The sequence below is a fragment of the Electrophorus electricus genome, chromosome 5 (genome assembly GCF_041902795.1).
Source record: "Electrophorus electricus isolate QZ-2024a chromosome 5, ASM4190279v1, whole genome shotgun sequence".
Lineage (NCBI taxonomy): Eukaryota > Metazoa > Chordata > Actinopteri > Gymnotiformes > Gymnotidae > Electrophorus > Electrophorus electricus.
The window spans coordinates 5114472-5142304 of NC_137501.1; the positions used below are offsets into that span (position 1 = coordinate 5114472).

The window sequence follows — 27833 nt, forward strand, 5'->3', positions numbered from 1 at the left end:
GTGAGTGAGACAGATTACTTTCTCTACAGCAAACTCACATATCACGACCCATCTCACACATATGCAGCAATCTTTGGATCCTGGCTAGTCAGAGGCTAGAGATATCTGTATGAGATTAAGTTGTCTGCTTTTCTCAGGTGAGGACCAATTTTAATTGTTTAATTGAGTGTCAGTTCATAACCTTTAAGCTCCGAGCATACTGAATCCACATTCAACGCCAGTAAACCGTTGCAGTGCAGGACCTATGTGTTTCTGTCATAAGGTCTTTAGAACTTTCTCTTTCTGGATTATTTGTCTTGTCTGAACTTTCCAAAACCAACAACCCACCCTAAACTGTTCATGTTTGTTGGAGGACGCTCGGTCAGTGTGTTGTAGGTTTTAGAAGGACTGTGTTTACAGGAAAATGTAAGGTTGACAGGCCCTGGTTTTTAAATTGTTCATGTTTGAAGAAGAATGTTGGGCTTTAGGATACTGATTTAGCTTTATACTTACTGCTACTGTTAAGGGCTTCTCTCCATTCACAATGAGGTTTGTCTGTTACTAGCCATAGACTAAACAAATGTGGAAAACATTTGAGCTTTTTTGACCAACACAGGGGCTTGTTTGAGGGGGGTTATTCTTTAGCTGGACTTAAGGTACAGGTCATGGTATTCTTGTGAAAGACATGAGATTATGTCTGAAAATTTGAATTTCAAAGTTAGTAATTTATTTTGGAATGATCGAGTAAATTGTGTACTTGTGTGCACAGATACCTATGCGTGTTGCCAGTGACACCATGGGAAGCTACAGTTATCAAGGCAGTGTTGCTCAGTTCAGGTCTAATGACAAATCTAACTGAAGTGTTAACTATCCATGAAAGACAGAATCATGGAAGAATGGATATGGTAACACAGAAAGCTGACGGACAATACACTTGTATTGTCTTGTATCTCATCATCATGCACTGATAGTATTTATTTTGATCCTTCAGTCTGGATGGGTCTGCTTCGCTCACCCACACAACACATCTGATGCATGGGTTTGGAGCACTGTCTCTACAGCCTTCTGATGTGCAGGGCTGAGGGCCTACGACCTGGCAACCAATGGAAAACATTTTGATTTTTGCACAATCAATCAACGCATCCTCCACCCCCCCCCCACCCCCAGTGGACGGCGCCGGGATAATGATGCTCCTGCTTTTGTGTTCCCCTCACCTGCTTAGGCGATGCAACCTCTCTGACGGGCCTCCTGTTTCCATGGCAACCGCATCCTCTGCCAGCAACTTTGCCGAACAATAATCGCACACAAAAAAAGCCGATTATGGATTTTGTAGTCATCGCACCTTTATCGATCCTGCTCTTCTCTGAGACTGATAGGAGAGGATAAGAATGCAGACTAGATGGGACAGGGTGATTTCTTTTTAATCCTCACTGTGTGTGAAACAGAGAGGAAGAGAGAGAAAGAGAGAAATAGATGGTGGGTAATTTTATATCCATTCAAACTTTGATGCAGAACCTGCGTTTTAAAGAAAGCTACACTCTTTTACCTTGTCACTGTATCACTCACACCAACACACATTTTTTTTTGTATCCCTCTGGCTTCCTGTCCTTTTCTCTTTGTTTGCCTCTCACTCTAATTCACACACACACCCACAAGAAGAATATGATCATAGCAAAGCTTCCTATTGTGCTAAGGCCTCTGGTTGGAATTGAGCTGATGTATTACAGGACACATGGCTGAAGTGAAGGGAAAACATCTCTGGATATTTCTTGGCCTTACCACGGTTATTGCATTTGACAGGACACTGACCACATAACTCAATCCTGTCAGTCGCCAAATTGAAGGCCCTGCAGAAATGTGAATTGTGATTGACTTGTGTTGTCTGTGGCTAGTGGCTTATGAAATAGTACAACTATAGCCTGAAGTTATGGGCTGCCATATATATATATATATATATATATATATATATATATATATATATATATATATATATATATATATATATATATATATATATATATAAAATCACATGCAATCCTGCATTTACAGTCGTGCCTATCACTATTTAAGAAAAAAATTAAAAATCTCACCATGTTGTATATGTCTCAGATGGCCCATCTGTCTTTGAACTCCCATCTGTAATTTGGCAAGAACTGATCTTTAGATTAATCCCCTGTCTGAGATGGCTGGAGGAAAGATCAAACCATGACAGATTAATGGGACTCTCCTCCCCTGTCTTTACGCCCCCTAACTCTGCAGTAATTGGACAGCATAAAAGGCTTACGTGGATTGTGTGTTATGCACTAAATGTAGTGATGGAGGGAAAGGCTAGGCAGTGGAGGGCTGAAGTCTGGACTCCAGCAAGCCCTGAGCCGCACTTGTCAGAGCACCAGGCTGCAGCAGCTGGCAAGCTCAATAGATCAGGCTCCCTTCACTCTGCGGTGTGCTCTTTGTGTCTGTGGAGTATATGTCCTTTTTCTTTGGTGGTGATGGTGAAGGTGGGGTGTTCTGTGAAGAATCATTGAGAATTACTCACCTTGAGGGATGAGGCTTCTCTGAAGAATTGTTTACAAAAAGGGTTTTTTGAGGACCCTCACTCGAGAGAAGAAGAAAAAGGTCTCAAAAGGGTCCTTCAAAGCACATCTTCATCTCTGTGAAGGCGTTTTTCACAGGGAGAAAGTTCTTTGTCCAGGACATAGATAAAACCTACAAGAAAAACAGTGAACAAACACTGCTGATGTTGTAATTCAGTCAAAGGAGAGATTATATAAAATATTTAACACTTTATTGAACATAACAGTTTTCCAGTTTTAAGCTTTTCCTTGGAAATACTCAGGATGTGTAATGGATGATTTTTCTTAAGACAGGTTCACCACAGCCATTTACCTCTTGGCACAGAGCAATGAACTAAGGTTTAATACTAATGATTATTGCAGGACAGCTGTAGTAACAGCTGCAAATTGCTATAATGTTTGCAGAAAGCTTTACACCACCATTAATGTGAATTGCACAAGAAAATTTTGCTACACAAAAACTGTCTAACAATATGTCTGCTTTTGCAAAGAATGGTATTAACTGAACTGAATGGACTGATTTTACATGAACGTCACTTCTCCGACTGAATAGAAACTAATGAAGCAATTACAGCTACAACCACTAAGGTGCTGCGATTAGAACTTCATCTTGTACAGACCAATTGTACCAAGGGTCTGTATAGCTACCACTGTAGAAGTACTCAATCAGCATGCTTTGGTGCTAATGTAATTGAGTTTCACTCAAGGTTGCTTGGTCTGTGGGGAGTTCCTACTGAAAAGTTGGTTTTGAGAGTTCAAGAGCTTGTGTTAAAGTAGTATCATTAGTTCCATTGTAGGCTGCATGAAAAGCCAGCCAGTCTGAGTGAACAGATGCCCCTGGCTATGGCGTGCACTCAGCACTTTGCAGGCCTGTTGCCCCATGTGCTTGTGGAATGAGGTTTATGGGGATGTGAGTAGCATGTTGAAGGAGAGGCTTGTTGAAAATGTAATTTTTCTCAACCAGATGGTTCTCTCTGGGCTCAAGGAGGGAACTTGATCCCCATGAGGAGGTGTTTATTCCCTTTGATTTTACCAAGAGTTAGTAGCATCTCAATCCAGCAGACGACTTGAGTCTACTCGAATAGATGCAGCTGCTTGAGTGTCTGCCGTACTACCACAGAAGCTGTACTTCTGAAGAAGCCAAGAGACATGTCAGGTAGGTGTGCTTTATGAGTGAAGGTGAGCTCCAGAGGTTTTGACTAGAAAAACACAGACATTTCCAAAGGCATGGCAGAGAGAGATCCTACAACACAGTAGTTATCTGATAAGAAAAAACGTTATATTATCCTTACATCATAAGAGTGGACAGGTGGCACTTCCTGTAATCCAGCAGTGATGGTAAAGTTTTCTCCAAAGCCTGAGATAAAGGTTCCTCCTTTATGTATTTGTCTAACTCATTAAGCCCCAGAAACATGTGATGATTGTAGGGAAAGCACCACCCCCTGCTCTCACAATAATAATGTTGTGAGAAAAAAAAACAGCTTCTGTTCTCTTTTTTGTGGGTCAGCATAATTCTGAACACATCTCTCATTAATATCTGCCAAACCAGGCCAGTGTTGTTTCAATATACCTGCAGGCAGATGCCAGTGTAATTGGGCTGCAATATGTTGTCTCCCCACCATACTGCCCCTAACCCCCCACCCCAACCCCCACCCATCTACTAAGCAGGGGTCCATAAGCCGGGTCCGTCAGCAGCTGCAGTGGGCAAGTCCACAACATGCCGCTCTGACGGAGGGGAAGTCATTTTTATTCGGTTAACTGGAGGCTTAAAGATGTGGAAGGCTTCATTAGCTCATGGACATGGTGGTGGTGGTAGAGCACTCCTCCCAAGTGCTTTTTCCGCTTGCTGCACCCGAGTTTGAGAATCCTGAGTGAGGTCTACTGCAGCCGATTTAAACTGCTACGTTAGGAGTTTGGTCAGAAACCTGACCAGGGTTCCTAAGAGCACAGCTGAATATCTTAGGTAAAGAGTATATGTAAGCCTGGTGGCCTGCTTTTTTTGTGAACATATTTATTCTCTTCGATGGTTCTGGAACAAGGAGAGCTATAAAACTACTGTCCTATCACAGTCTGTCGTCGATGGGAGACCCAGAGAACATAATAGACCCTGCTCTCCGGGTGGGAGGGATGGACTAGTTCCCCTCTTGCTGTCGATCAGACTGTTGGTAGCCAATTGTAGCTGCCTGTTAGATCATGACCTGTGTTACAGATAAAGGCCACTGCTGGAATGTGAACACTGTAATTGTGGTAATATATAATCCTGTGCTCCTTAGCTGGCCTGGCTTCATTTTACAGGCCGCGTAAATCACATGGCAATTTGAGCTCAGGCTGCAACAGACAGCGTCTGTCGCGTCACGCTAGAAAATTCACTACATTGTCCTGCGATTATTGGGATGGGTTTCCTTCCAAGTGTCTGGCCATTAGGCATTCGATCTGAGTTTACAAGGGGAATGGCCCCCTACTCAAGGTGAAGATTATACTACGAGATCCCAGATGCTCAAAATTACACAGTTAAATATTTATGAAGGCCGAACATCGCCTAGTTTCCAACAAGGCAGAGGGTTTAATTTCTAAGGAGAGAGCATGCAATTGCTTGGTCAGACATTCTTGCTCTCAGTCAAGTTTAAGATCCCTACAGGTACTTCACAGAAAATAATGGGAGCACTTAAAAAGGGCTGCTGTAGAAAATTAGGAAATCAACAAAAACAAGGAAGTGAAGTGTAAGACCTGCATTATGGATTCTGCATAAAGTACTTATAAAGTACTTAGATACACTATTATCAAAAAACAAAATGTAAATGAGTAGCTGTTCTGATAAGTGTCTAATACACCTCACAAATAATATCTTATAACCTTAAACTTGATCACTGGTATAGTGATGCTTTATTCCTGTGAAAGATACATTTAATATCATGACTCCAATTGGATATCATATTTGAATAAATATTTGTAGAGTGTATGTATCTGAACACATTAAGTCGTCATTACTGATGTTACAGTTGCTACATTTGTCTGAAGAATACATTTAATACCATCATTCTCCTATAAGTACAATTACGTAAGAAGTATTGTTTAAAAGATCCACACCGATTTTTTTTTTTTTATTTTTTATTTTTTTCCCCCCCCACATGTTAAGGAAGTGGTCAGCGTGGAAGCGGACACTTGCAACGAAAAACCATACATATCTTCATACTATTCTTCTGCATTCTACAAAATGAAAGCAATAAAAGCATTATTGCAAGTTTTATTTTTAGATGCCCACATGAATGAAGTAAGGTAAGTCAAAATAAAGCATTTTTAGCATTTTAATGGAAAGGTTGTACAAAATCAAAAACTAAAAAGGGGAAATGGCTGATATATGGTTTTTCATTGGAAGGGCTCATTTATCAACACTTTTAATACTCTTGATACATTACATATGATTTGATAGGAACCTATGTATCTAGTATAACTGATGCCGTTAATTCATTTGGTGGTGCTTAGATGTCCATCTGCACTGTGAGTGGGTGACAGTGATGCTTGTCTACTAAAGGAATAATCTTTTAAAGGAATCAGATAATATTGGCAAGCTTGAATGACATATCAAGCTACTCACTTCATTGTCTCACTACTGATTAGCTTAAAAGAGCTTTGACAGTTTCTTTCCTATGAACCAATTTATTTCTGGAACAAATCCAAGCTAATCCAAAATGCCTTTTGCTTTTTGAATGTTTAACACACCTTAATTAACTGTAATAAGAGCACCCATTTTCTAGTAACTTAGAAGGGTGGACATGGTTTTTTACTTCACAATGTAACTGGATTACAAGCACTGTGTATTCCCAATGAGAGGTGTGTTTCTGAAGTCTGCGAGTTATTAGGTTAGACATGGCACCTGACAGAATAGGTAGCATCTGTTCCTGGAAGGAACTCTTATTGCTGCTCCATAGCCTCAAAATCAGGCTACTGTTGATGTTTCCTATGATGCGCCATTGTCAAGGTTGTGAGTCGGTAGTAATAAGATGGAAGTTCTTCAATTCTGCTGTGAAATGATTAGTCTAAAACTGTCCTATACACAGGACTATCATTTTGATTTACAATCTGTGCAAGTGAATTAAACAGAAACTGCCAAACGTATTTAAAGTGTGGTCTGTGGATTCATTGTGATTCTTTTATAGTGCAGTTAATCTCACATTTATTTCCATCTGTGTTACTTCATGAATTATGCTCCTTGAACAGGCACAAGATACAAACAGTATGCCTTTTAAAAATGTTTTGTGAAAATCTAAGATTTATTGGACTCTAACCTACTCTACTGGCTAGGATATATTCTGTGACTCAATGACTGTGACGTTTAACGGGTTAAGGAGGATGCGGGGACGAGGCACGTTAAACAGAACATACGTTTTAATAACAAGCACAACTCAACACACACACAAATACACCACGTGGGTCAAACACCGACAACTTTGATGATGCGACTTCGAAACTTATATACACTCATGACAATTACACACAACAAGGATCAGGTGCACAACACAAGAGAGCGTGGCAATACGGACACGCACACACAGACACACAGACGTACATTTGAGGGGGGAGGGGCCGTACCATGACCACGACAAAGCACTTTTGTAAGTCGCTCTGGATAAGAGCGTCTGCTAAATGCCGTAAATGTAAATGTAATAGCCACTGAGTAGCTAGACATCAATTTTTGCCATTTTTGTCATAACATTTGTTTTATTTATGAATGCATAAACAGCAATGTAATCCATGCAAATGATATTTTATTTAAATTATATTTTTAATATATTTTAGCATATTATTAAATTATATAATATTTGCAATGAGGCACTAATTGTGTAATTTGGCACAATTGTGACTGGCAACATTTTTACATCTCCTGTCAGCATGACATAAATGTCAAATTAAATCAAATCAAAATGGATTTATATAGCGCGCTTTACAACAGATGTTGTCACAAGGCAGCTTTACAAATGTCCAAGCCCCGAGTGACAAGCCCTCCAAGCGACAGTGGCAAGGAAAAACTCCCTGGAACACGAGGAAGAACCTTGAGAGGAACCAGGACTCAGAGGCGAGGGGGCGGCCCATCCTCCTCTGGCTGACAGTGGTCACCACAATAGTAGCAACTTTTTAAGAAAAAAAAAAGAAAGGAAAACATAAGCATTTAATGTCTAGTCCAGTTTTCTAGAAGTCCAAGTCTGGTCCCACTGTGTGCGCGTGTCCAAGACCCATCCCGCAAGAGAACGTCTATAAATGTGACAATATAACCTTATTAAAATATCAAAAGTAGACCTTTTGAGGTTTATATGTACCAAATATGGTAGTTGTATCTGTATTATAACATAGTTTACCCTTTCTTTTGAGCTCTGATGTAAAAATGTCCAATTTGAGGTACATGCTTGAAATAAATAGTTTTGGTCATGTGACCTGCATAAAAAACGAAATCAAGGAAACTGTAAATTAAAACTTTGCTTTTTAATAAACACATAAACAGCTCTTTTAGATCTTAAAAAATCAAACCATAATTTTTGTCACTATTGCTACCAGTGAGATTAAATGGGTTGAAGGTAAGCTGTTAAATTTGCCTTGACAAATTTTGAAATGTTTAAAATACAGAGAACTCAAATTTAGGATTAACAGAGACTAAAACAGCAGCTTTATTTACCCACAATAAGATCCGTGGGAAGTGTAGAAGAAGGCCGTGCCATGCTGCCCCATCATATATCCCTGTGAGCTATTTAGAGTTGCCTTGTGATTCCCTACTGTGTTCTGCCAAAGGATGCATCCTTAGAAACCTCCAGTTATGGGTCAACACACTTTGGCTTATCCATGGGGTGGATAGAAAGAAAAAAAAAAGAACTATATTATTAATATTATAAGACAGTGGTGCCTGAAATGTACTGGGCAGTTATATTCCTTAACACATGCTATTCAACTCATTGAGGATTTAAACATTATCAGATGACTTGGTGACCTGCACTGTGACTGCCCAAGAACGGAGTATGATTACAATTACCAAATCATGTTGAGCACTGTTGGAGGCACTGCTATAAATCCTTTATCTCCTACGGCTTGTTACTGCTCTGGAGCACTGAAGCCACCCCAACCCTTTTAGCTGCTCTGAGAGGAATGTGCCCTGAATGTTTGAGGGAGTAGGTGTTCTGCCACTTCCACCAGAAAGACTAGCCCTGGCACTCTGAGAGGGAATGGATGAACACACTACCTTTTTCCTTGTAATGTGGATTTGCCGCAGAGAGTTCATTTTCAATCAGTGGATCTGCATTGCAAATGCCAAGTGTTTATCTGAACTGTGTAAGCTCTGGCTGTTTTTGATGCAGGTGAAGTCAGCCATATCTCATGTGCCATTTGTGGATAAAAGCATATTTTTTGAGGCATACAGAGTTAAAGCTTGGCTGGAGAAAATCTCTGTGGCTAGCTGTTTAACTGCTCAGTCAGTGCTTCCTGATCCGTTCGAAATTTGAACATTTTATCATTACCACACACACACACACACACACACACACACACACACACTTCCTGATATTGCACTAACACGGACCTTCTTTTTCTATTTAGTGAATACACATTTCTAATAGCTTCTGATAACACACTCAGACACTCAACCTGTCTATCACTTAGTGCTGCTAATGGAATCATAACACATGAATCTTTCACCATCCGAAAAAGTCAAAGAAAGCAGTAGATTTGGAGAAGGCATTCTCCAGTAATATTAATATTCTCGCTCTCCTCTCCGGCTTTGTAGCTGATTACAGCAGCTCTGGTTCAGCCACGCCCTCTTGACCTTTTGTGTTGCTGGCCTGATTCTTCCGATTCGTCTCATGCTCTTGTCAGCTGTAGTGATGTCACACCAGGCTACCGCTGTCTGATTCCACAAGCCACTGTTCCATTCTAACAATCCGAGTGAGTAAATGAATGGGAAATGGAGACCTTCGCGACCCACAGATCTGATCTGTTGACAGAACGATGGAATTGGCGAGGTGTCATTTTAAAGGTAGCACTGGCTCTGCAGTTATTAGCTGGGTGAAAGAGCGCAAGACAATGGAGCTACGCTTCTCTAAACTCAGCTAATTAATATACCTACACCTTTAAATATTAGTTCTTTGTTCTCTCACATACATTCAGACACACAAAGGCACTTGTTTTTGATTGCTTCATTGGCAGTAAATTGTCTTACTTTAGCCGTTTAAACCTCTGCTCGCACTTCAAAGTTTTGCAAGGATTAATTAAGTCATCATCATCATCATCCAAAATTACCACAGAGTTCGGGAACGTGTGTCATGCTGACTGGTAGGCCTCCTTGTCCTGGACACAGAATTGCCTCCTCACGTGGTGTTTGGACTGGGTCTCATCCCTTTGGCATGTTAAAGGCTTCATTGGGTCACATGCTGGGAAAGCCATTCCACAGGCATGAGCTGAAGAGCTGGTTGTACTACAGGGCTCTTCTACTACTTCTACTACTAGAATTTCCCTTTACCAAGCTACCAGCATTGAATATAATTCCTATATTAAGGGATCTGAGACCAAACAAAATGTTTCCAGATCATCCAGAATTCCTTGGTCCTTGCTTGTGAAGTCTCCTCTTTAACCCAACTCAAATGTTTTCACTGGGGTTTATGTCAGGGGACTGGAAAGGCAACTGCAAAATTCTGTGATAAAATCATTTTTGTGTGTATTTGGAGGTGCCATAATAAAAGTCCCAGGCTCTCTTGAAGAAAATAATCATAGGGTGATCATGATGAACAACTTCTAATCTGTACAGTGAAGACTGGATTCTTTTATGCATGACCTTGGCTCTTTCTATGCCATACCCACCTGTGGGCTGAGAGATTATCTAACCATAAAATCCATTCCAATAAAAATTCCAGTGATGTTAAGCAAACTCCAGGTTTCTATGGTAGCAAGCCTTAAAATTATTTTGTTGGCATTGAGATGGCATCTAATTATCAGGTTTCTGACCTTAGGGCGGGAGTGAGAAGACGATACAACAAAGCAGACTGGCTCCAAACCCAATGATTCAGCCAAGCATCCTTTACCTAAAAATGGGAATATATGTCAAGGAATTTTTAAAATGAGAATTGATTTTTAAAAAATAATTTTACCTCAGTTAAAATATGTTCTGTGTAAGGTCAAGCTGGTAAACAAGAAAGGCTTTCTTCCATAACCATAACCCCTAGTTCATCTTTATCCAGGGTGCTAATCATTCTGGAGAGTGCTGCATTTTTCCTTGGCTGTCCTTCTGTTTCCCTTTCTGTTTTACAGTTGTCCTGTTCTAAGAAAGATGGATGTGGTGAAGTTACAAAGCTGCTAATGCACACACACACACACACACACACACACACACACACACCCACACACCCACACACCTCGAACATCCATGTGCTCAGAACCCATGGCAGGTGTAAGGAGCTGGTGAAAAGACATCATGGCTGCTGCTAGGGTCTGTCATTGCCTCCTTGACATGAGTGGCCCTCTGAATCAGCACAGATTCCTCAAGGTGCTGTTCTGTTTTGTTGAGCACCAATGCTGTGGAAGTCTGCTTCTTGTTGGTGTGCATGCATGTGCATGTCTGTTTGTGTGTGTGTGTATGTGAGAGAGAGAGAGGGAGAGAGAGAGAGAGAGAGAGAGAGAGAGAGAGAGAGAGAAGAGAACATATGTGTTAACATTATTTACTCCAAAGCAACCAACACTGAGCTGTCACATTCATGTTCTTTATGTCTGTTACAGTATCCTAAAGTATCATAAAAGCTGCAGATCACTGAGCAAGGGGGTGGTGGGGGGTTGGTGTGAGTAGTCAGGGACAGATGAAGAGACATCGAGGGTTCATAGCAGGAGGAGAAGAGGAAGAGGAGAGTGAGTAGGGAGACTGGAGATGAAAGAATGAAAGGAGAGTAAAAAGGAGGCAAGTAGAGTGAAAAAAAGGCAGAAGAGAAAATCCTAATTTAATATTTAAACTTTGAGGGAAGATCATCCAACAGTCACTCATGGGCTGAAATTAAATTGGCGTGTCACACTGCATTTCATTACCCTACACCACTCGCATACTAATGACTAAATCAAGTCTTTGTGAGTGCTTACAAGCCAACGAGCAAGACTGGGAGAGAGCAGCATAGGGGTTGTGCAAGCTCGTCAACACCGAGCCCCAGGATTGTGTTAGGATTGCGCAAGCAGCTCATCATCGACCCCTAAAATGACCTTGTAGGATCCCACCTCAGAGGAAGGCTCCGAGCTGACACGAAAGCGAGAAGACTACGTCACCACATTACGCTGGAAGACTGCTGTGAAGTTGCTGCCTCCCCCCACCCTCCACCCTTCTCCCGAATGAATCCTCCTCGGTGATGCCTGGCTGAATCATTGGGTTTGGAGCCAGTCTGCTTTGCTGTGTCGTCTTTTCACTCACGCCCACACTTTCATGCTCTTCCCAAGCATGCAATAGACAAGCCCGAGTCCTCCTAATTATTGATGGAACATACTGGATATTCTGCCCAGCATTCTATTCCGGGCTCGGCAGCGGCATGGTTAAAACTGAGCATGCTCTCTTATGTAAGGAAATGATGCACTGTTCAGGTGTGGTGATCACTTTACCACGGTGACTCCCAGAAAACGTGTCATGCTGGACGGACAGAATTAATTTTATTGTATCTATCCAAATTGGCAATGTAGCAATAAATTGATGTCATTTGCAGCTGTAATGACTTTAATTAGGTTGCTCAGTGATTTTAATCTAAAAAAAAAAAGAAATGGATATTACTGGTAAAAAAAAAGGCATCATCACCAGCTCTGTGCGCGATTAAACCCTTCAGCCTGCGGCGAGAATATTTTTCCTATGTTGTTCTCTCATTTTGTTTATTGTTTTAGATAAGTTACACTGTCAGTCTTGCTGTCAGTGCACACAGTAACAGTAACAGTGCTTGCATCAGTAAATTTGGACTGATAGAGGCCTGATGAGAATTGTTTTGAGCATCAGCTTCAGGAGTTAGGTCGCTTTAGCTAGAGAAAAGTCGTTTCTTCTTTTCAAAGACAGAACTAAACACAGGGATTTTGGGCGAGTTGTGAATGTATCTATATCATGTCAAAATTCTAAGCAGAAGTAGACATTCAGGGATAATTGTTGGGGGTCACAGCCAGCCTTCTGCACCCTCGGACAGGGTGAGTGCAGAAGATAAGGGGATGTATGTATATGTGTTTGTGTGTGTGTAATGTTCCAAAAAATCAATTGTCGCCAGCTTCCACAGAGCTGAGGGATAATGACTTTGTCTCTGTCGACAAGCTGATAAAACAGCATGCATGACTGCGTGTGTCAGGCAGGCCGTTGAGATCCAGGCCCAGCGCATCTACTCTTTATTCTTGGGACCATCTGGTGTCCCACAGCTTCTAGAGCAGAGGGCCCAGCCATGGCCTGAGGGGGGTGCCAACAGCACCCCTTACTGCTGGGCTTTCCAGGCCACCCAGACCTGCCTTGTTTCTCCACTTCAACATACAAATTCCATCAGACATCTGGCCAATCACAGTCATCTACCAGCAGCCCTAACTGTTTCCCTCCACCTTGGTAATTCCTCCCTTGACCTCTGGGTGGCAATAGAGACTCAGACTCTGGGGGCGGGGGGTGGGGGAGTGGGGGGGGGGGGGTTGACATGTACAAATGAATCATTTTGCACTTTCAAAAGAAGCACAGTTCTGTTGTGTATTACTTATGTTCAGTGGCACACCCAGGTTTTCGAGTGTGTGGTATAGAGCGCGGTGGCATTACTGTTGGTGTGGGAGGCCTAATTGTATTTTGATTGAGGCAGAAAAAGGTGTGAATGTGCAGTTCAGCCCTGCCATGAACACAAGCACACTCATTTGTGTCTACTCCTCTGCTGCAGATGCCATTGGGAAAAAAGAACAGACTGCCTGATTTTGCCTTTAATTAGATTCCCAAAAGTACAAACACACAACATCAGATTAGCCTGCCATGCTTGTGTTTTGTACACTCTGATGAGTCAGTGCCCATATGCATAGTCTCATATCTTAATTTTGGTATTAGAGATGAATGAGTGAATGAGGAAAAGTCATGTGATTTTGATGCTGCTTTATTTAGTATTCAGTACTAAGTCTATTTATAGTAGTATATTTGAAATGAGATCAACTATATAGATGAATCTTACCAGGGCCAACATGTGGCTGCTGGTGTTGATACTGCTGCAACCTTCTGATCTTTAGGAAGCTTCAGGCTAATGATCAATAACCTTGCTGTCTGCCTGTGACTGCCAGGATGCTCTGGGGCAACCAGAAGTTGCTAACCTGTGGAGAGGTAGAGGGAGATGGGGGCGTTTGGTGATGTTTGGGTTGGTGAGTGGGCGAGGCAGCTGGCCAACCGAAATTTAAGCTCCTGTGTTTGTCTTGGCTGGAGCCACTACATGGAAGCCAGAGATAAGGAAAGCATTGGGGCATGAGAAAGAGAGGAAGGGAGAGAGAGAGGGAGCAAGAGAGAGAGAGAGAGAGAGAGAGAGAGAGAGAGAGAGAGAGGGGATGGAAGAAGGAAAAAAAGAAACTGGTAGCAGTTTGTGAAATGCTGAGTGATGATTCCATCATAGGCCTGTTTTGAGCCACATGCTAACATTAGTGTATCAGAGCATGAGGGTTACAGCAGCGTGGAGGCAATGTAAATATGTAGATTTGAAATGAATATGCATGTTTTACTGATTTATTCTAATTGGCATGTTAGACAAATCCCATAGTTCTAAAACCAGCCTTTCCTCTGTGCAAATCAAATTAAGACAACTTGGCCACTAATGGTCCTATGAATACATAGTGATTCATGCCCTCATAAAATATGACTTCAAGGGGGTGCTAGTTAGCCAACAGTGTATAGCAAGATCCTTTGCTCGATTAGGGACCCGTGATCTACACAAGCAGAGAGTCGAAGAAACCAACGAGCTTGGAGATCTACATAGCTTTTAGTATACCTGTCACGATCACCCTCTCCCTTCTGTTTTGTTTTTTTCCTGGTCTTTGTTACATGTGCTTCCTTTTTTGGTTTTGGTTTTCTCTGCCTCCTTGTTTAGTTCTCTGCCCCTTTTTGGATTACCCGTGTCTTGTTAGACCTGGTTAGTGTATTTAAGCCCTGTGTTTTGTTATCCTGTTTGTTGGTTATTTTATATGCTTTGTATGCTATTCGTGGTTCATTTCATGTTGCCTCGTATTTGGTTTATATTTTTGGTTTTGTTTGTACACACTTTTAGTTTAATTAAATTCTCTTTGCACTTGCATCTGTCACCTTGTCTTGTTTAGTGCCTTTACAGTGCATGTTACAATACCAGGGTTATGGTAGCTATGTCAGAGCGTATACATACAGGTGGCAACCCACAGGATGCATGTGGTAGAAGTATACGCAATATTAATGAAAATGATAGAGAGATACAGGGCCTGATCATACAAAAAAGTTTGGCAAAATTCACCTGTCATTGGTGTAATTAAAATTGCACGCGCAAATTCAGGATGAGCAAAATGACTTGATAAATTAGTCCAGTTGAGAACTAATGTGTCAATCACCACAGAAGGCCTTAAGGAGAAGGTGATCCCCTCAGATTTCTACCTATTATTGGCTATTCATTTCTCTCACAGTAATCTTCAACCTATGAGATCGTGATTGTTCTTCACCATTACATACCAGATTGAGAGTTGAAAGTGTGGTGGATGCCATTATCAACCTGGTGCTGATTCTGTGAATCATAGGTTACTGCAGGACTCTTTCCAGGACTCCTTGCCAAATTTACACTCTCCTCCCAAATGTCTGCTTTCTATCTACCATCTAGCCTAGCTAATGAGTGCACACACTGCTGAGCTACTCCCTCTCTCTCTCTCTCTCACACACACACACACACTCACACACTCACTCACACTAATTGACAGGCCAGGGAAGGCAAGTAAAGTTTCCATATTGTGATACAGAGAGAGAGAGAAAGATGGCCAGGTGGAGTTTGGGGGAATGCTTATCTGCAGGTGCCGGAAAGGGAGGCAGTGTTAGTTAAACTGCTATGGCTTTTGTATCCAAGAAATCAAAACCATCTCCTATTAAGTCCAACACTGTGATTTACCCTACACAGTGCTGAACAAGAAAGGCTGCACCCAAAATAGACTAAAGTCTCTACATTCTGTTCATTATGTTTCATACCACAATGGGTCTGCTTTAGCCCTTCATGACCAGCTGCTACTGGAACCAGAGTGGACTGCCAATGGGATACATATATTATAGCGACCCTCTGTAATAAAACTGCACTGCTGTTATTCCCAAAGCTAATTTCTACTTCTTTCTCTCTCATTATGTATTTACATCATCATTACTATTAGTAGTAGTATTTGTGACTGATTTGCAGTGAAACAGGGCTCTAAATCTCCCCTGGATGTCGTAACTAAGCAGTTGCTTCAGTAATGCTTGCTGATCACATAAGGGTCTCGTGTCTGATCTTTACACTCAGATTCCACCACAATGTTTCATACAGGCTACTTGTTCTAACAGTGTATATGACACATCAACTTACAAACACAGCAAAAGCGTATAGGGTGAGTACTAAGTATCAATGCATTGGAGCACATTTATACGTAGAATATTACACTGTGTTTAATGGTATAGATACGCTGTAGCAGTGGTGGTGTAATATAAAGTGTTGTCAAAACACTTTATATCAGTATAACTTTAACATTGACAGAGTATAGGCATATTTGTTTTGTCCTGATATTATTAAAATTCACATAAACAGAATATAGAGCTGTTTGTCAATTTTCACCTGGTACAGATTTATCAGGCTAAGCTTAGGCTTTCTTTTCTTGTCTGTTGGGTTGAGCATGGTGTGTCACCCTCAAATATCCAGCCAACAGGAGCCTTTGGTCAGAAACTGACCACTCAGGTAGGGAAAGAAGATTTATAATACAACCTGTAAATAGCAACAGATGAGTTACCTAACTGTACACCTACAAGGTGCTTCTGAAGTCGCATTTCTGAGTGTGTGGTGAGTTTGTACAGAGGGGAGGGGAGAATCTGAGTCCTGTTTGGTGCTGCAGTTCAGGACAGCAGGTTGGGCAGGATGTTCTCTCCCCTCTGGGAACCAGATGGCAACCACATACTCTCTCTACAGAAGTCTTCTTCACTAGGCTAGCAGTGGGCTTTGGTGAAAAAAAATCACTGTATCTTGACTGTCATAAAGTGATACTGGAACAGGTGGTGTGACCTCATGCAGGAAGCCTAGCCCTCGACCACATAGGTTGAACCTTGCTGTGGGGGATTTGACATTGCGGGTGTTTTGCCTCATGATTTTCAGGCTTCCTGTGTACTACTGATTTTTCAGCTTCGTGCTTGTTGGGCTTGGTAGCAATAAATAAACAGTGTAAAAAGGAGAGCATACAGTCTGTGTTGTCTAAATTTAACCTCGCTGTAATTGTGCCCATGTGTTTGTGTATTGTCACAGTGGATGCTCCCCTCAGGCTGACTTATGTTTCTCCTCCTACTGTGTACACATAATAAATGTGCTAATTCATATTCTGATTCAAATGAGCGCATTAATAAAGGGTTGGAATGGTAAATAATCACAGCAGAATAACAGAATGATGACACGGCAGGCCAAGCCTTCTTCTCTCTGGTATATTATAGCTCTTCTGGAAGACAACCTGACTTGGAAAAAGACCTATGCAAGAAGAAGTATGTCACATCTGCTAACAGTGAATATGCTTAATCTCAATGTATACCTGAAAATATCTTTAAATTTGGATTCATCTTTATGTGAAAACTTGTACATTTTTTGTATTAGGATGAAATGATGTTCATAACTCTGTCAGTTCTGAAGGCCACACATAGCAATGACGCACTGGAGGAAATTATTTCAATTGCTAATGTTCTATTTCAGCTTTCTTCATGATCACCAATTAAGTCATAACTGATTCTGACTATTGATCGTGACCTGTTCTGCCATTACTGGAACATTCTAGAAAGCTACACTCGCTATTCAAGTATAGGTCAACTTAGGATTGACAAGTGAGCTTTGTTGGTCTTCCTTGGGCATTTGGATGGGGTTAATTTGCTGTGTGGATCAGACAGTACCTTGGCTGGAACTTTGTCTCGTCTTCGCTGATGGAGCGAAGGCTGAATCGTGCTGGGTAGGGATCTGTCTGTAGACAGGTTATCCTTGACAAGTGCAACCTTTTATCAATAAACCCAGTGAAAATAATAGCTGAACAAAGTGCATCATAACCTTTGAAAATACCATACTGGCCATCATATTTTTTCTCTGTCATTATTTTTTTTTCAAAGTCTACCCAGGGCCTCATATACACCTCCCGCAAAGTTAGAACACTTCTGTAAACTAAATGTTACATGAGATTTATCAATTAATGTAGCAGAGCAGAACTATTCATTTCCCAATTACATAATTATAAAACCTCTGTTTTCACTTAGATCTGCCTAAATACACTGAGACTAGCCTTGAATTTTCCAGGCAGACATGTTTGTTCTTGTGTTGTGGCTTTTGTTTATCTGTTTGGGTTTGGTTGGAACCTCATCCTCGTGGGTTGTTTTGAAAGCCAGTGTTTCCAACATAAGAGGGATGGAGCTTTCTCCCAGTTGCATCATTTTCAGTGCTACCGATGATCCCGTAGGAGTTCCCACAGCAAGCCTACTAATCTCACTGCTGCTGAATTGTCCATCAGTGGCTCTGTGGGAATTACTCTTTTGTAATGAAACGCTGTGTGTCTTCATATACTATGCCAAGTTACAATTTGAAAGTCATTGAAACTAGTTACATATGAATAAATGGGCCTGGAACACACCTGTCATCTTTTTCTTCCCAATGTTCTTGCCATAAACTAATCTAATAATGGTTAATAATAAAATTATAAAATAATAAAATAATAAAAAGTCAAAGTAGGGTGGATGGGAAGCAGCACAAGATATTTTCCATAGTTCGGCAAACAACAGCAAAACAAAACCTCAGAATCTCTCTTGTGGCAAAGTGCTAACGAGACATAATTAGAGTTTTTAAAGCCCACATGCTCCACAGTTTCACAATCAGTTCTGATTCGGAGTTCCTCCTCTCTCCCATCTGCTTTCGTTGAAAGAGAGTCCCCATGCCAAGCAAAATGCAAACAATCCTCCTGTTTGCAGTGTGAGCAGAAGTTTAAATCTCATCTGTGAATAAACCAGATTTCTCATAAAACAAAAAGCACAGGACCCGGCATGGGCTCCGATGAAGGAGAACAAAGTAATTTATAATTCAGGAGTGGGTGGGCCCTTTGGCTCCTTTAAGGGTCATTTATTAGTGACGGCCCAAACCCTCCTGTAGCACTGCAGAGAAGTGCTGCCAAGTCACAGTGCCAAAAACCATTCCATTTCCTGTCTCATGGAGACTCTTTTTCCAGGCTCTGTCCCAGTCACACCTGCCTGTTTATTGTGTCGGAGGCAGAAGTGGCTGAAGAACCTCCGGACTGCATTGGGCAGTGTGTGTGGGCATTCCTCGTTTATGTATTCATGACACACTGGGGAAACACTAGGACACTTGGATCAAAAAGGAAACCAAAACAAAAAATGTAAAAGAAAGAAAATCTGAAAAATGAGGTGGCCATTAATCGAGAGGTGAAATGCGTCAACACACGGCTGATATGGAGCAGCAGTACTGAGTGACACTGCTTCTGTGGAGGGGAGAACAACTACCTGTTGCCTCTCCCTCTCTTGTGTGGTTTGAGATTTCCAAAACAGCTTAAATTTGAACCAACTAGAGAGTGACGAACTCTAGTTTGGTTCAAATGTAAAGCTGTTTCGGAAATACATTCACCAGGTTTGGGAGTTTTCTTTATCAAGACCTGTCAGAATCATTTTCTGTGAGATTGGGCAGTTGCCTGTACAGAAAATGTTCAAACTCCTCACGTTCCATGAAAACGCTACATTTTTTGCTGGTGTGAATATGAAATACTTAATTGTTTAGTACAAGCCCATTCTTCTTGTTCAAGAGGTTATCTAGCTATTTCTAAAAACCAGAATTTTGATTCTACCCAGGATTTTGATTCAGATGCCTGCATTTTTGTGCAGGGAGAATTATTGAATAAAAACCAACAGGGTGATCCAAAATCATGGCAGGCATTCTCCATTTAGAACATGAACTTCTCCAGCAAAGATAACACCATGCTAGATTTCCTCTCTTTGAAACACTATAGGAACTGCAGAGCAGAGGTTGTCTCATTTTTCGGTTTTGCACCTCCGTGCACGAGCACTGTTTTGACAGCATGCTGGCAAAAATAAGAATCAGTGACACCTTGCGCATGGCCCATGGCCTTTACCTGAAGCACATCCACATCCTCAGCTCCGTTACACTGCCTCCCCCAAGTGCCAGTGTCCCCCTCATGCCAACATTATCGGTGTCTAAATGGGTGTTTAACCTCTAGACCCAGGCCAGGACTCATTATTATACAATAAGTGATATGATTGTGACTTGGCTGGCATGAGCAGGAACCGCTGTGATTAATCAGACGAGTGAGGCCGCACGCAGCATCGCTTCCTGCCGAGCCTGTCAACGCAGGGAACTCGGGTTGCCACGGCTGCAGGAAATTTGCATAACGCACAGGACAGCACGTCGCTACTTGTTGTTAGGAAAGCGGGGGGAAAAATGCTATATTGTCGCAAACAGAATGCAGGAGGCTAATGCTTTACAGTCTTCCTCGCATAGAAAAATACAATTTGTTAAATGGATTGTGACAATAGTGTTATTCACTGAGGAGTAAAAATGATTAGTCATTAACTACAGCTTGCTTGCAAGTCATAGGTAAAAAAGGTAATCAAAATCTCATGGAAAGCAGTAGGGAAAAATAAAATTACAATAAAAACGTTTACCTTTAACACGGTGGCATTCAACATAATCACAGTAAAGACTTTTGAGTTTACAGGCACTGACAGGTCATAGAAATCCTTTTAATTGCTGGAACCTTCACAAAACCTTGATTTGTATCAGGTGGTTTGTAAATGTTTTCTAAGAGAAAACAGTCAGAAAACCTCCCTCCAGAAAACCTCGCCACGAATCCATCACGGTCTGCCTGCGGTCGTCGGGGCCTTCTGCCGACTGCTCAAGAACAACATGCTAACTTCCGTGGTTTATTTTCAGCTGTAAGGCTTCCAGATATAGACTATCCTTCTGTTTCTGCCATCTATAAGCTTCTTGGGAAACTGTGATAACGTAGATATCATGAGCGGTGGTAGTGGTGGTGGGGTTATTCCAGCTAACCCCCCTCCCACTGCTAATCCTCGCCATGTCACCTTTGGTGGCGGTGCATGCTACAATTGCCGCCATGATGACTTCCCTCTCTCTCTCTCTCTCTCTCTCTCTCTCTCTCTCACTCTCTCTCTCTCATGCATCATGTATAGCCTGTCTTGGCTGCAGGGCTACACAATAAAATGAGGAAATTTAAAGTCATTGGGGAGAAAATTGAATGTAACAGTTTAAACCACAGTTCTCTAATGCCCAAGATACATGTTATTAGTTGTAACGGGCACAAAATGTGCATTTCGTATTTTTTGAAAACACTTTATGATGCATTGTTGGTTTGTTTGTGACTCAGGCGAGTGTAGCTGTACAAGTCATCTACAAATGATTGTGTTGTCCAGTAATTATGTGACCATTAATGCATTTCATATTTTGGCGCACAATAATCATGCATATCGGAGATTGTTCCTGTGATGATTTGTGAAAACAGAGAAATTATTTGAAAAAGAGGGTAGGAAAGTGTTTTAGGGGTGGTTATTTTCAGAGACAAAAAGCCCCAGAGAGAGCAAGAGAGAAAGAGAGATCACACGTTATTCACACATCATTACACACTGAGACACAGGGCAGTTTTGATCCGGAGCCCCATATCTACTGACTCTCCACATGCAGAGGACGTATCTATTTCCTGAGAATGCACCAGTTGTACCATCTAACCCCTCCAGACAACAGTAATTATCAACTGCATGAGAAAAACAATGTGAGAAAAAAGAGGCCTGTCACTAGCACTGCAGGCAAGTGATTGCGCTTTGGAGTCACAGCTAGACCACTGTCTGCAATATGAGTGGATCAGTGGGCTGGTGTTCAGACATCACATGGTTGGAGGGAAGGGTGATAACTTTTCGTAAACATCTTTGCAATTGCGATCATTATCACACTTCCCCGAATGGACAGTCCCACGTCAAAATGCCTTATTCCTGTAATAAACTGGTGCTTTGGGACCAGCATGAGCAGACTGTAATTTAATTCTAAAATACTGTGGCCATATGATCTTTGGAAAAATACACACACACTCAGACACTCATTTACCCATTCGGATTGGGGTGTATACATACCTGTGTGTATGATCCCATGTCTAAAAGGTCAGTGTCAGATATCACTGTCTGGCTCTCCCATATCTATTGCATTGAAACTGTGCAATTCACACCGATCAATCACATTATATGTCTTTTTGTGTGCAAGGAGTTATGCATGCCTGGGTGTGTGATCATCTTCATGAAAGGTCAGTGTCAGGTATCACTATTTTGCCACTCCCCAACCATTGCAGTGATACACTAAATACAATTTACCATCAATCATACTGTATGTGTGAGTATGTGTATGCTGTGGATGGGTATGGAAGATAGTCAGGCAGTCACAAATGAATCTCACATGTGTGTGTGTGTGTGTGTGTGTGAGACAAGGTGGCAAGCACGTTCTAAATCTACTAGGTCTACTAAGTCTACCATATTTCTAAGGCTCAGTCAGCCCCTGGCTTATAGACACCTCTTGCTGTTGATGCAGTGCCATTTTGATGCAGAGCTGAGACCATGTAACAGGGCCACTGAATTTTCTCCCCATAATTTTGTCTCAGGGGAAGCTGAGGCTCAGTGAGACTGATGCTTTCCACATGATGCAGGCCAGCTCTGAGAATGAAATAAGTCTCTGGTTGCCTGGAATTCTTCTGTTTCATCTTTCTGGGTCATGCTGATAAGTTCCAGTGTGCTTCTAATACATCTCATTACAGCACTGTGAATCTGTGGGAGATGAGACATGTGCACTGACAGAGCTAAATGTTTCCTGCTTCTACAGGAACCAGACCGGGACACGAGGAATAATATTTTCATTGCATAATACGATGAAGTGTTGTAGGGTTGGTTACAGTGTAATTGTGGTGCTTCCTGATAACTGCATCATAGATCTCTCATCTTACCCTCTTTTTTCTATATCTCATTACGCATCATGTGAGGGCTAATTAAATCGGTTTAATTCACTAATGATCAAGGTTACGAATTAAGTGTGGCCCAAAAGTCTGGGTAGCCATAAAATCACTGAGCTTGTTAGAAGATAATAGGATGGAATACTATTCAAATGCTCCCTCTGCAAGTTAAGGATCTTAAAGCTATGATTTGTTTTTGCAAAATTTGCCCACTGTAGGGTCAGTAGGGTTAGGGTAGGGTTATCAGCAAAGAGAATGACAGACAAATGATGTCAACTGAAATGAAATGCAGAGGTTAATTCTTAGAGCAGTACAGAGCAGAGACATGACTTAGTAAGATATTTGAAGCCTGGGCTGCTGTCATTTTAGTGCATACTTTTATAACACAAATGAAATACAATCACATTATACTGGAAAACCATTTCACCCACATCCACCAAGTTCTTGTAGTTGGCTCCCTTCTCAAGTTCGTGTAGAACTTGAGAAGGGACCAAGTGCCGACCAGGGTAATTTCTTTAATTTATACATTTTTATGTAATGTCATTGGTTAAGGTACTCGACTTGTAATCGGAAGGCTGCTGGTTCAAGCCCCACCCCTGCCACTGTTGGACCCCTGAGCAAGGCCCTTAACCTTCAATTGCTCAAGTTGTACTCAGTCATAATTGTAAGTCGCTTTGGATAAAAGCATCAGCTAAATGCTATAAATGTAAGATGCAGACATGGAATTATGTGGTTGAATAATGTCCAGCATTTACACAGTTTGAATATGCTCTGTATATTACATCTGTATGTATTATATCATCCAGATACTAATTAATGCCTACCATGGGTTCAGACATGTTAATGAGTCTGGGAGTTCTAGTTTGGGATACTAGTAAGGCTACATTTTTTATTCAGGACATTGCTGCTCAAAAATCAGGAAACTATTGCTGTTTCAGTGCTAGAAAAGCTACCAGGCTCCCCAGTTCCTCCCTGACTTCAATAAGCTTTTGATGAATACTGGCACACCAGTGTGTTTGAAGCAATAAGGCTGCATGTTACAGTGCTTTTTTAGCACAGTTAGGCAGGATGCAAAGCATGGTAAAACCTTTTCAACTGTGGTAACAGTTGGAACAGTGTAACATACAGTCTTTAGTGGCTTATTGCTCTTATAAATCAATGAAAAAATACAAAAGGATACAATACACCAATACTCAATAAATGTATTGCAGTAAACAATCCTTCGAGCCCTGTAGTTCATTAACAGTAGGCTATGGACACTAAGTGACACAAAGGTGTGCATGAATAGATAGTTCAGTTAATGTGTGCTCTCATGTGTGTGTGTGTGTGTCAACGTGTGTATGTGTGTGTATGCAAGTATTTTACTATGTGGCTCAGTCAGACATATTTTAGAATAAGACTTCAGTTATTTTAGAATAAGACTTCAGTTACACTGACTTCTGTCAATTTTAACAATTGTTAATTACATTTTAGAACTGCACATTTCACAAACTTCAGTCCTCACAGAATTAAGTTATAATGTTGGTATTTACTACATAACATTCAGCTTTACGGATGTTGATCAGACAATTTCCGTTTGGCCCAGCCATTAATTTGTAAAATGTAACATCTTTTCAATTTACACCAAGGAACACATCACCATCCCTTTTTCATTGCTATTACTAGAACATTAGGTAATTGTATTACTATTGATTACTCACTGATTGTCATTATTCTTATTAATGAGAGTGTTTGTTTCGACCAAGCTAATCTTAATCCCAAATGTATTCAACAGATGGCAAATTAATACTATCAAAACCACACTCAAGTACAATTACTCTGACAGTTTGGTGATTATGATACATGCAATATGGCTAATACAGACTAATTGCATGTGAATGAGGGGAAAGGGTATCCACCCACTTATTTATGCAGAGTCTGCCCATGCACTCATAACTAGACACCATGTTTGCTTTAGACTCTGGAGATATACACTGTATACACTGCCCACTGGCTTTTGAAAGCTGCCTTCCCACAACACACACACACACACATACACACACACTGTTATGACCTCTTTCCCCGAGGTTCCAGCCCTGGGTCTTTAGTCTATGTGTTTTGGATGCAGTAACATAAGAACAGGGCACAATGATGTGGGATACGCAAAGGTAAATGGGACTTGTATTAGTGAGATGGGTATAAACTATGGCAATTTACATAGTCCATGGGGAAAGGTCACAACAACTAGGCTTCAGTGTGAGCTAACGCCAAATCAATAAAACAAAGCACCTAATGTCCTCATAATGTTAACTTCCCTAATCCAAAAGAAAATAGAACAAAAATACAAATAACTGCACCTAGCTCCTTCTGCGCAGAAACAAAAAAAACAGAACCAACAAAACAGAAATTAAATGGCACACCTCTATGGTTGTTGTGACCAGACAGTTTATCAATCTATCAACAAGTAAGCTGTTATTGTACAAACTGGTAGAAGTAGTCTACCATCAGCCATCAGCAATATCTCTCTCACACAGCTCATCTGTATATCCACAATCCCAATCACACAAACAAGTAAACTCTAGAATGAGTAGAATTACGTCTCCGCACCCGTTGCCATGGTGTTAAACGTGTCGTGGCTCTGCTGCACTGTTGCTTTCGAAGGCATGTCTCCCCCCGAACACGATCCAACCACAGCGCACAGCAAAGTAACTGCATCTGGTACATCTCCACCCAACGCATCTCAACTTATTACAAACGAGAAACACCAAGACACAACAGAATGAACCACAGGGGACAGCACTAGCATCATATTGTAAGTAAGGAGATATACATCCATGGTCATAAAAACAGAAATAAAAAGCAAATCAGAACTCCAAATGTGTCTTGGACATAACAATGCATACATACATACATATGTATATACAGCACATACAAACATGCAACATATACAAACATATACACACATGTACATACAAACACTGGAGCAAAGCTTTTAAATTGAGAACTACTGGAGAAATCCCACAAACTGGGGCCTTAGGAGCTGAAGCCCGTCATCATAGCTCATTATAACAATCTCAGTGAAGAGTATGCGGAACCAACACTGTTGTTCAAATGCTTGCACACAACATACACACACACCGTAACATGTGGATCAAATGGGTGGTATCTCTGGGGGGTTTGGCATAGGTTGGCTTGTTCCCTGCCGAGCAGATCGAAACAATGATCTCAAGCTGTGCAAGACAAATTGGTCTGAATCCTGTGGAGTTTAAGGCAGAGAAGATGATGATCAGAGCTGAAGCTGGAGAAAAGCTTCTGCTCCCATGACTGTGAGGCCCCCGGGGCTCAGATGCCTCACGAAAGTGGCCCTTCCTTACCCTGACAGACATGAGGCATGAGGCTCGGGCAAGCTAACAAAGGGAGAAAGAGACAGAAAGTGGAGAGAGTGAGGAAGGAAAATGGGGAGAAAGAGAGTGAGAAAGAGAGTGAGAGAGAGAGAGTGAGAGAGAGCGTGCTGTGAAAGCAGCATAGGGCAGTGGTTTTAACTGAACAGTGAGGCGGCATTTAGCCGTAGTTAATACTGCTCAGCACTGCCTCTCATGTCTCAGCAATCCTGAGTCGTATTAGCGGCTTCTAAATGTCACTTTGTAACAACCAACCGCATGAAATGGAAAAAAATCTCCACAAAACCCCAAGCTCGACTGTGTAGTCAATACTTCAGGAGCTGCATCAACTGGGTGTGTCCGTGGAGACACTAGCCACAGCTTAAACTGCCATGTCCAGTAAGACGCTTGAAAGTATTTGGCACAGCTTTAGTAAAGCAGTGACTTTCGGTCTAAATGGTTACCAGGCTTTGAAACATACACAGCATTATAGCATGGTGAAATCTTCCTACACTTCCATGATGTTTAGGGCCGGCTTGCATTCGGCATATTAGGTGTGCCAAATTATCCCATCCTGACTCCCCCCTGAGGAGGCTGACCTCTGACCTCTGAACTGAGTGTGTTTGGTGTGCCAATGCAGTCCAGACCAACCACAGGAAGTGATGTCAGATGCCGTGTGATTTTGAGGGTACAGAGCAGATGATGACGTGGTCTAAGAGCACAAGGCAAGATGAGCAGTGGGCGAACACGGAGCGGTGATGAGATGAAATGCTTGCGTAAATGTTGGGTCCAATCCAAGTCCAGCTGTTTTCTTTGCTCTCATCATGAGCTCTTAATTTGTACAGTCTTACAATCAAAAAATACCTGAGGACAGCATCCCAAATATGTTTTATTATAGCAGTTATCAAATCTATCCAATCACAATGTGACTTTTTTAATCAATGTTTTTTTTGTGGTTTAATGTTTACTTTTTGAACCCACTTTTTAATGCATATGTACAAAAATAATAAAAATAAAAATGAAGATTAAAAGCATTCTTTGGACTTTTTGCATATAATGCTGTTAATTGGTCAACAAGGGACCTTCCAATTATGGGATATCTGACTAGAACAAACTTTGGATTGATGATAAAAATTCTTAATCTGTTTGAACTCTAAGATCTAGGTGTAAAATAAGATCTTTTGCAACATTTTTAAAAAACAAACTAGAGGTATAAACACACCCTTAGTGTCAAAGGCTCTCTAATTAGTAGCCTATATTTGAATTGCAAATTTTAACAAGAAGACCATCAGTAATCCCCTGTGCCAAATTATGAGAAATATATGATTTATAATCCAGCACTCTTGAGTACAGGTGAATACCTCCAGCTCAGCCTTTCCAGTGATCATATGCAACATATTCAGCACATTGACATGACAAAAAATGCAGCTCCCTCTGCCTCTGTTTCATCCCTCAGCCGGAAAGGGAGAACCAGTTTACACTTACCTGCAGCTGAGAACCAGACGGGGAACAAGCTTCCTCACAGAAGCCAGAAGTGTGGGCGATGTGGAGAAAGACACAGAAAGAAATAGAGTTGCCAGAGCGAAACTGTGAGAGAGAGAGAGAGAGAGAGAGAGAGAGAGAGAGAGAGACAGAGAGACACACAGAGAGAGAGAGAGAAAGTGAGAGAGAGAGATAGAGAGAGAGAGAGAGAGAGAGAGAGCAA

The 27833-nt window shown here is 41.4% G+C and overlaps 1 long non-coding RNA gene across 1 annotated transcript; it reads right to left on the reverse strand.

Annotated features, from left to right (window-relative positions):
* Nucleotides 1–195: 195 nt before the first annotated feature.
* On the reverse strand, nt 196–27668 carry LOC145658025 (uncharacterized). The gene is made up of 5 exons (XR_014123993.1): nt 27614–27668; nt 2516–2685; nt 2070–2165; nt 1194–1409; nt 196–1072 (listed from the first exon to the last, which is right to left on the reverse strand). It is a non-coding gene; the product is annotated as an uncharacterized LOC145658025 (long non-coding RNA).
* Nucleotides 27669–27833: the final 165 nt, after the last annotated feature.